This window comes from Papio anubis, chromosome 3 (genome assembly GCF_008728515.1).
Source record: "Papio anubis isolate 15944 chromosome 3, Panubis1.0, whole genome shotgun sequence".
NCBI lineage: Eukaryota > Metazoa > Chordata > Mammalia > Primates > Cercopithecidae > Papio > Papio anubis.
In genome coordinates, this window is record NC_044978.1 from 159,665,472 (window position 1) to 159,674,900 (window position 9,429).

Sequence of the window (9,429 nt, forward strand, 5' to 3'; positions counted from 1 at the left end):
TGGGTATATACCCAGTACTGGGATCACTGGGTTAAATGGTATTTCTAGTTCTAGATCCTTGAGGATTCGCCACACTGTCTTCCACAATGGTTGAACTACTTTACACTCCCACCAACAGTGTAAAAGCGTTCTTATTTCTCCACATCCTCTCCAGCATCTGTTGTTTCCTGACTTTTTAATGACCGCCATTCTAACTGGTGTGAGATGGTATCTCATTGTGGTTTTAATTTGTATTTCTCTGATGGCCAGTGATGATGAGCATTTTTTCATGTGTCTGTTGTCTGTATGAATGTCTTCTTTTGAGAAGTGTCCATTCGTATCCTTTGTCCACTTTTTGATGAGGTTGTTTATTCTTGTAAATTTGTTTAAGTTCTTTATAGATTCTGGATATTAGCCCTTTGTCAGATGGGTAGATTGCAAAAATTTTCTCCCATTCTCTAGGTTTCCTGTTCACTCTGATGGTAGTTTCTTTTGCTGTGCAGAAGCTCTTGTCTAATTAGATCCCATTTGTCTATTTTGGCTTTTGTTGCCACTGCTTTTGTTGTTTTAGTCATGAAGTCCTTGCCCATGCCTATGCCCTGAATGATATTGCCTAGGTTTTCTAATAGGATTTTTATGGTTTTAGGTCTAACATTTAAGTCTTTAATCCATCTTGAATTAATTTTTGTATAAAGCGTAAGGAAGGGATCCAGTTTCAGCTTTCTACATATGGCTAGCCAGTTTTCCCAACACCATTTATTAAATAGGGAATCTTTTCCCCATTTCTTGTTTTTGTTAGGTTTGTCAAAGATCAGATGGTTGTAGATGTGTGGTGTTATTTCTGAGGCCTCTGTTCTGTTCCATTGGTCTATCTCTCTGTTTTGGTACCAGTACCACACTGTTTTGGTTACTGTAGCCTTGTAGTATAGTTTGAAGTCAGGTAGTGTGATGCTTCCAGCTTTGTTCTTTTGGCTTAGGATTTTCTTGGCAATGTGGGCTCTTTTTTGGTTACATATGAACTTTAAAGTAGTTTTTTTCCAATTATGTGAAGAATGTCATTGGTAGCTTGATGGGGATGGCACTGAATCTATAAATTACCTTGGGCAGTATGGCCATTTTCACAATATTGATTCTTCCTATCCATGAGCATGGAATGTTCTTCCATTTGTTTGTGTCCTCTTTTATTTCATTGAGCAGTGGTTTGTAGTTCTCCTTGAAGAGGTCCTTCACATCCCTAGTAAGTTGGATTCCTAGGTATTTTATTCTCTTTGTAGCAGTTGTGAATGGGAGTTCACTCATGATTTGGCTCTCTGTTTGCCTATTATTGGTGTATAAGAATGCTTGTGATTTTTGCACATTGATTTTGTATCCTGAGACTTTGCTGAAGTTGCTTATCAGCTTGAGGAGATTTTGGACTAAGACAATGGGGTTTTCTAAATATACAATCATGTGATCTGCGAACAAGGAGAATTTGACTTCCTCTTTTCCTAATTGAATACCCTTTATTCTTTTCTCATGCCTGATTTCCCTGGCCAGAACTCCCAACACTATGATGAATAGGAGTAATGAAAGAGGGCATCCCTGTCTTGTGCCAGTTTTCAAAGGGAATGCTTCCAGCTTTTGCCCATTCAATATGATACTGGCTGTGGGTTTGTCATAAATAGCTCTTATTATTTTGAGATATGGTCCATCAATATCTAGTTTATTGAGAGTTTTTAAGCATGAAGGGCTGTTGAATTTTGAGGGCCTTTTCTGGATCTATTGACATAATCATGTGGTTTTTGTCTTTGGTTCTGTTTATGTGATGGATTATGTGTATTGATTTGCGTGTGTTGAACCAGCCTTGCTTCTCAGGGATAAAGCTGAGTTGATCTCGATGGATAAGCTTTTTGATGTGCTGCTGGATTCAGTTTGCCAGTATTTTATTGAGGATTTTCGCATCAATGTTCATCAGGGATATTGTTCTAAAATTATCTTTTTTTGTTGCGTCTCTGCCAGGCTTTGGTATCAGGATGATGCTGGCCTCATAAAATGAGTTAGGGAGGATTCCCTCTTTTCCTAGTGATTGGAATAGTTTCAGAAGGAATGGTACCAGCTCCTCTTTGTACCTGTGGTAGAATTCGGCTGTGAATCCGTCTGGTCCTGAACATTTTTTGGTTGGTAGGCTATTAATTATTGCCTCAATTTCAGAGCCTGTTATTGGTCTATTCAGAGATTCAACTTCTTCTTTTTTTCCTTTTTTTTTTTTTTTGAGACAGAGTCTTGCTCTGTCATCCAGGCTGGAGTGCAATGGCATGATCTCAGCTCACTGCAACCTCCATGCTCTGGATTCAAGCAATTCTCTTGCTTCAACCTCCCAAGTAGCTCGGATTACATGTGTGTGCAACCATGCCTGACTAATTTTTGTATTTCTAGTAGAGATGGGGTTTCACCATGTTGATCAGGCTGGTCTTGAACCCCTGATCTTAAGTGATCCACCCGCCACATCCTCCCAAAGTGCTGGGATTACAGGTGCAAGCCACTGCACCCCGCCCAGATCTCATCTTTAAGAATCTTTTTCTTACGGAGCCTTTCCCTATCTCCCCAAAGCTAAGTCCATGTTCCTTTTATGTGATCAGGGTCTCCCGGCTCATCTCAAACATCACCTTGACCATGTTGAGTTATGATGGTTTATTTGCAAGTTATCTGCCTGTCTCTTCCACTAGACTATAAATGCAGGGAGGACAAGAGCCTGGAGTCTGTTTTGTTACCATCCCATCCCTAGCCCTCTCCAAAGTGTAGTGCCTGCCACATAGCAAGTGCTCGATACATATTTGTTGAATTTATTGAAGAAACCCACTAATCTACTAACTCTTATGATCCACTTGGCCACTGTGACAACCTCCAGGAAACAAATACATGGGCCCTGACGGCATCAAATATGTGCTGTCTCTAGGGCAGCTACGTGAAACCATAGAAGCAATGGCAGAACCTTCTAGAAGCCTCTTCATTGTCCTCGCTCTCTAAGCACATGAAACAGACACAGTGTGGTCCTTATTCTCAAACAAGCCTGAACTCCCATGAAGAATAATGGACACACAGAAAGCCAAGGCGCACCCACAAAAGACAACAACAGAGAGAAGGCAGTGAGCAGTTAAAGCCCACAGAAGAGAGGTCTCTTTCAAGAAGAGGAAGGGACCATTCCCAGAGGACTTGGCAAACAGATAGCACCTGAAAAGGTGGATTAGATTGGCAAGGTGTTGAAAACATGAAGACTCTACTCTTCACATCTCTGCAAAAAGGTAGCCATGGGAAAACCAGAGCCGCCCTGAGGTGGGGAGAAACCCTTGTAGCTAGAACTGATGATTCACAAAGGAAGAGGAGAAGAACCAAAAGCCTAGAAAGAGCTCAGATAGATCATGGAAGTCTGAACTCCAGGTTATAGAGTTTGCACCCTGATCTCTAGGTAATACAGAGCCTTGGAGAGCTTTAGGGGCATGTTTCCCTCAAAACAGAGGCTGGGGACAATTAATCTGGCAACATCAAGGAAGTGTCAGAAGAAGGAGGCTCCAGCAGCAGAGGGGTAGGCTAGGAGGCTGCAGCGGTGGGGGTGAGGTCAGAAGGGATTCATCTCTTCCAGATCAATCTGGACCACGGAGGCAAAGTGAGGAAGAAAGGAGGTGAAGGGAAAGGAGGGCCAGGCTTGGGGGTGCATTGTGAGCAAAGAAGGATTTTACTTTTTTTTTTTTTTGAGACAGAGTTTCACTCTTGTTGCCCAAGCTGGAGTGCAATGGCATGACCTTGGCTCACTGCAACCTCTGCCTCCCCAGTTCAAGCAATTCTCTTGCCTCAGCCTCCCGAGCAGCTGGGATTACAGGTGCGCACCACCACACCCAACTAATTTTTGTATTTTTAGTAGAAACGGGGTTTCACCATGTTAGCCAGCCTAGTCTCAAACTTCCGACCTCAGGTGATCCACCCCCCTCGGCCTCCCAATGTGCTGGGATTACAGGTGTGAGCCACCACACCAGGCCAAGAAGGATTTGATTTTACCTGAAGTGTTTTAATTTTTTACAAGAAAAATGTATTTATGTGAAACTTAAGTCATTAAAAAGCATTTAAAAATTTTAAAGGAACAAGCAAGGGAGATAATAAGAAAGACAGAATTAAAGGAAGTTGAAAGAAAAGGAAAGATTGAGGCAGAGCAGGAAGAAAGGAAGACAGGGAAGAAAGAAAATAAGAAAATATAATTCAGTAGATTCAGGAGGATTATTCATTCAGAAATATTTACTGGGTGCCTTCTATGTGCCAAGTCCTCTTATAGGCACTAGGATAAAACAATAGATAGGATAGTAAAAGTTCCTTCCCTCGTTGAACTTATATTTAATGGAAAAGACAGATAATAAATGAGTTGATGCATAATTCCAAATAATTATAGGAAATTTTTTCAAAAAGCTAGCAGTATAAAAGGAGAAACAATGTTCCTGCTATCCAGTTATTATTATATAAATATCAACCACCAAAGAGTGGGTGTTAATAATCATCATCCTTTGTTTTTTCTCTTGATTCTGCAGGTTGGGCGGGGCTGAGTGGGGACAGCCCATCTCTGCTCTACTCAGCATCTCTAGGGCAGCTCTGAGGTTAGAGGCTGGAACCGTCTGGAGCCTTTTCCTCTCTCCTGTCTGGAGTTGATGCTGGTTGGCAGCTGGCACCTGACGTGGTACTGTTGGCTGGAACATCACATAGCCATGGAGGAAACCTACGCTACTCTCCACGTAGCAGAGGCCTCCTCACAATATGGTGAGTAAATCCCAACACAAGCATCCTAAGATAGATGAGAGACGGAGAGGGTCGGGGGGCGGGGCATGAGCGGCAGGCTGACACTAACTTGCATCTTCTAATCTAGCCTCAGGGGTCCTCCAGCACCACTTCCATTGCATTACGTTCCTAGAGGTGAGTCACTAAAACTGGTCCATATTCAAGAAGTGGAAAATTAGATTCCACCTTTTTATAGGAGGAGTGCTAAAGAATTCGTAGATGTCACAGACAGCAGTGTGAGAGAATGGTATGTATAGTAGATGGTTAGTAAAGGAGACTCCAAAATCCTTATCAGTCAGGATTCTCCAGAAAAACAGAACCAAGAAGAAATTAGATAGATAGATAGATAGATAGATAGATAGATAGATAGATAGATATGATATGCACATATATAGATGCACAGATCTATGTAGACATGCATACATAGTACATATATAAGCCTATATACATATGTATATGTATATGCAGGCATATGTGTGTGCGTGTGTGTGTGCACGTATAGGTAGATATAAGGAGTCATATTTTAAGGAGTTGGCACATGCAATTGTGAGAGCTGGCAAGTCTGAAATTCACATGTCAGGCCAATAGACTGGAAACTCGGGCAGAAGTTAGAGAATTGGGAACCACTGGAAGATTCTGGGCAGGGGAATAGTATGATCCACTTCACCCCATTTAAAGATGGCCCTGGCTGCCAGGGAGGAGGTATGCTGGAAGGATTACCCAGTGTGAGCAGCTCCCCGGTCCAGGAGTGGGGAAGGATGGGATAAAGAGGCACCTCGCAGGACAGCCCTGAACTTCCCATGCCCGCTGACGCAGCACAGTCCGCCATGAAACAGAAATGAAGAAATCAACCTGGGGCCTGGCCTAGGAATTCTGTTAGAGAAGGGTTAGTTTTGAAACAAAAACTGAACAACCCTCTAGAATAAAAGCAGTGGGAATTCGGGCCTAGAGGTGGCCTGCCGGCTCATGACTGCAGGTACGGTTCTCAAAGGCAGGGCTTAGAGGTGGTGTCTGAAACCATGGGCATGAGGGGCTCAGGAAGGGCAAGAGAGGGAAGACGGCACAGGACTTCCCAGCCACCAGTTCCTTAGGATTACCTATTCATGACCACAGACAGAGGTTTCACGCGTTGTGGGAAGTAAAAGAAAACAGTTTGAAGAGAACACTCCTCTGTTCTCAGCCTCCTGAAAAGGTCACGCATGTGATGAGGTATTAAAGGCAGTCCGGGAGACAGTTGAGGGCCAGCAGTATGCAGGCATGCATTACTTATGAGACTCCACTGAAATGTAAATTGGGGTGAGTTTATTGGTTCCCTTGGTCTTAAATGGAATCATAAAGTATTCATTGGGTCCAGCGAAGGCCTTTCAGATCTGGAGCTCTGCAAGAAATATGCGGCATACTAAGGTTACATTAATAAAAAATAAATAAATCCGTGTCCAGGAAACTCGTGCTTGTGCACTATAAAACTGCCCATTCTGTAGATATTAATGTTTAATGTGTTTGTAAAAAGCCGTCGGCTTTGCAGAGCACAGCAACAAAAACGTCCCGCACCCCTCAGTACTTAACATCTCAGCACGTCTCCTAAGTGCTCTGGCGGAGAACACGCCGGCCTGGGTGGGAAAAGAGAGTTCTGGGCAGCGCCTACTGGAGCCGCATTAAAACGCTGCTTCCCTAAGAGAAAACGTGCTTGCTTCCTCACCCATCAGCCGCTGCTACTGATGTGAGGGCGAGTCAGACTTGCATGCCCACCTCCACATACGACTGGCTCGCCGTGCTCAGGAGAAATGGTAAGAGAAGTTGCTGTTCTCAACTGAATATGTAACGACTAGAAATCTGTTTAAAGAAAGGCACTCAAAAGATAACTGCTTCAAAACAAACAAGGTTTGTTTTATGGAAAATATCTGATAAACACCTGACTCAGAGGAGCACAAATATTTCTTTTGCTTCAGACCACAGGCACAACCCCACCTGTTTCCTAGACATTTCTAGAAAGTTCACAGCAATCGATGGGCATCATCACTTTCCTAGGCACATCTGATTGGCTGTACTTGGTAGCTGTCCTTAGTTCTGCTTTTGGTCCTGACTCAGTGCAGAGAAATCTCTGCTTCCCCTAAGCTTGTCTGCAGTCTGGAAACAGGCTGCTCCCCCACCCGCAGACCTGCTGACCAAGCCTTACCGCGTTACCTTTCACCCTGAGGCGCTACTTGGAACTGAATGGTAAAATACGAACAGACAGGTACACAGAACAGAGCTAAACACTCAGGAAAGGGAACAGATACTTAAACCCAGCATCAGGTGCTCCACCCCGCTCACCAGCAAACTGTAGCAAGGATCTGCAAAAAAGGAGTGGGAGCAACAGCTAGAGATAGTCCCCTCTCTCTCTCTCTCTCTCTCTACCTCTCTCTGTGTGTGTGTTTCTCTGTCTCTCTCTTGTCTCTCTCTCTCTCTCTCTGTGTGTGTGTATGTGTGTGTGTGTGTATGTGTGTGTGTCCACATTCTGGAATTCAGCAGATCCATTTTCATTTCTGTCTAGACTTCAGCACCCACTGGCTGTGTCCCTGATGTCAGGGACCAAGCTTTCCCTGACAGAACAAGCCTTCTAGCTTTAGAAGTGCTGGGAGAAACCTGGGGCCCTGCTTCTTATATGGTAAGATGAAGCCAGGCTTAAGATGCTCCAAAGGAAAAGCTTTGCTTCTCACATCCGGTATTGTGGAGTCAATCGTGTTCCCCAAAATGATAGGCTGAAGTCTGAATCCCTGGTACTTGTGAATGTGACCTTATTTGGAAATAGGGTCTTTAGAGATGTAATCAAGTTGAGATAAGGTCATCCTGGCTTAGAATGGGCCTTAAATCCAATGACTGATGTCCTTGCAAGGAGAGAGAATTGGAGACACACAGTCATACAGAGGGAAAGACTGTGTGAAGAGGGCAGCAGAGACTGGAGTGACGCTGCCACGAGCCAGCCAATGCCAAGGACTGCCTGCAACCACAGGAAGCTAGAAGAGCCAAGGAAGGATTCTCCCCTAGAGCCTTCAGAGAAATGATGGCTCTGCCAACATCTGAACTTCAGACTTTAGTCCTCTAAAACTGTAAGACAATACATGTCTGTCACTATAAGCCGCCCAGCTTGCAGCAGTGTGTTATGGAAGTCCTGGAACACAAATGCACCCAGGGATACATGGGGGGAAGCTCAGGAATGAAAAAGAGAAATCCCTGAGGTCAGTGGCACAAATGAGACCACGGTGAACATGAAGACATTCACAACTGGCCCCAAAGAGGCCTCCCATCAGGGCCACACTGAGGTTGCCAATAAAGCCCAACCAGGCAGGATGTGGTCAGGACACATCTATCCTCCTGAAATATCCAGGCAGTGTCAGCCACAAGAAAGGTGTCTCCAAGAGCCTTACCAAGGCAACAGAAGAACTGAGATGAGAGGAGTTGACCGCCCAGAGAGGTTGGGAACAGGAGGAGGCTCAAACCGCCATGTGACCAGGCAGCCACGTCGCATCATGGTCTGCTCCAAGGAGAGGGGCTGACTGTCCCCAAATAGTTCCCCTCCAGCCTGCCACAGAATCGTTGTTTATTTCTAAAATGCCTTAGCTAAGAAGCACATAAACCACTCTCCATTGGTGCCATGACTCTTCCCCGCTGGGACGCAGGGTCTGGAGCAGGGCCTAGTACAGACTAGACGCTCCAATGAGCGGAATGACTGCACCAGTGAAGGAATGCATGATTTGGTAAAAGCAGAGAGAAGAGAGGAGCCCCCCTGGATCCCAGAAAGTTGAGCGGCGGGGAATCGAGGGCTGTAGGAAGCACAGCAGAGGAGGGGCTTCTGGAAATGGTGGGCAGAATGGGCATCTTGAAGGGCAGCTCTGGAATGCCAGGCTGACTTAGTGACCCAGACTTTGCTAACCCTCCAGCCTTCTCTCACTCCCTTCTCTTATGTTTTATGCCCAATTCCAAATTGTTTCCAGTTGTCTACACTTGCCTTGCTATTTCGGGCATCCAGGCCCTTGCGCATGCTGTTTCCTGAGCCTGAATCCTGTCCCATTGCATTCTCCAAAACCATTGCTTGTCATCCCCCCTCCTCCAGGAAGCCCTCCTGGATAACCCCATCCAGTGCCTACTTGCACATCCGACGGTATTGCAACAACCTGGGGTCTTCCAGGGCTCCCTCTTTAGCTCACCTCTATATCCTCAGAAACTAAGACAAACTCCAGGTGAATGTCTAACTTAACTGGGGCGGGATGGGATGGGATGGACAGGACAGGACGGGACGGGATGGGATGGGAGTAGGGGGATGTGGAGAGGCGGGAAGGACAAGGACAAGGATGAGGCTAGCCCAAAGAGGGGAAATACCAAATCAGGAATGGGCCAACAACCAAGACAGATTTGGGGTCTGAAAGGATTCTGCCTGGAATAAACCTGGTTTTGAGTCGTCTGTGAATGCCCTTTAAAGCAGAGTGTGGACATATTTATTTAGGGAAGAAACTAAAGGAATGTGAATCGCCTGGTTTTTTACTCCAAGTCCTCCTGGTTTGGCTTCTGGGATCTGCTTTCCTCAGGCAGCCTCAAGCTGGCCTCCGGCAGCAAACAATCCTGAGGACAATTAATGTCAGCCATTCTAGAAATCAAACTGTGACTTCTTGGTAT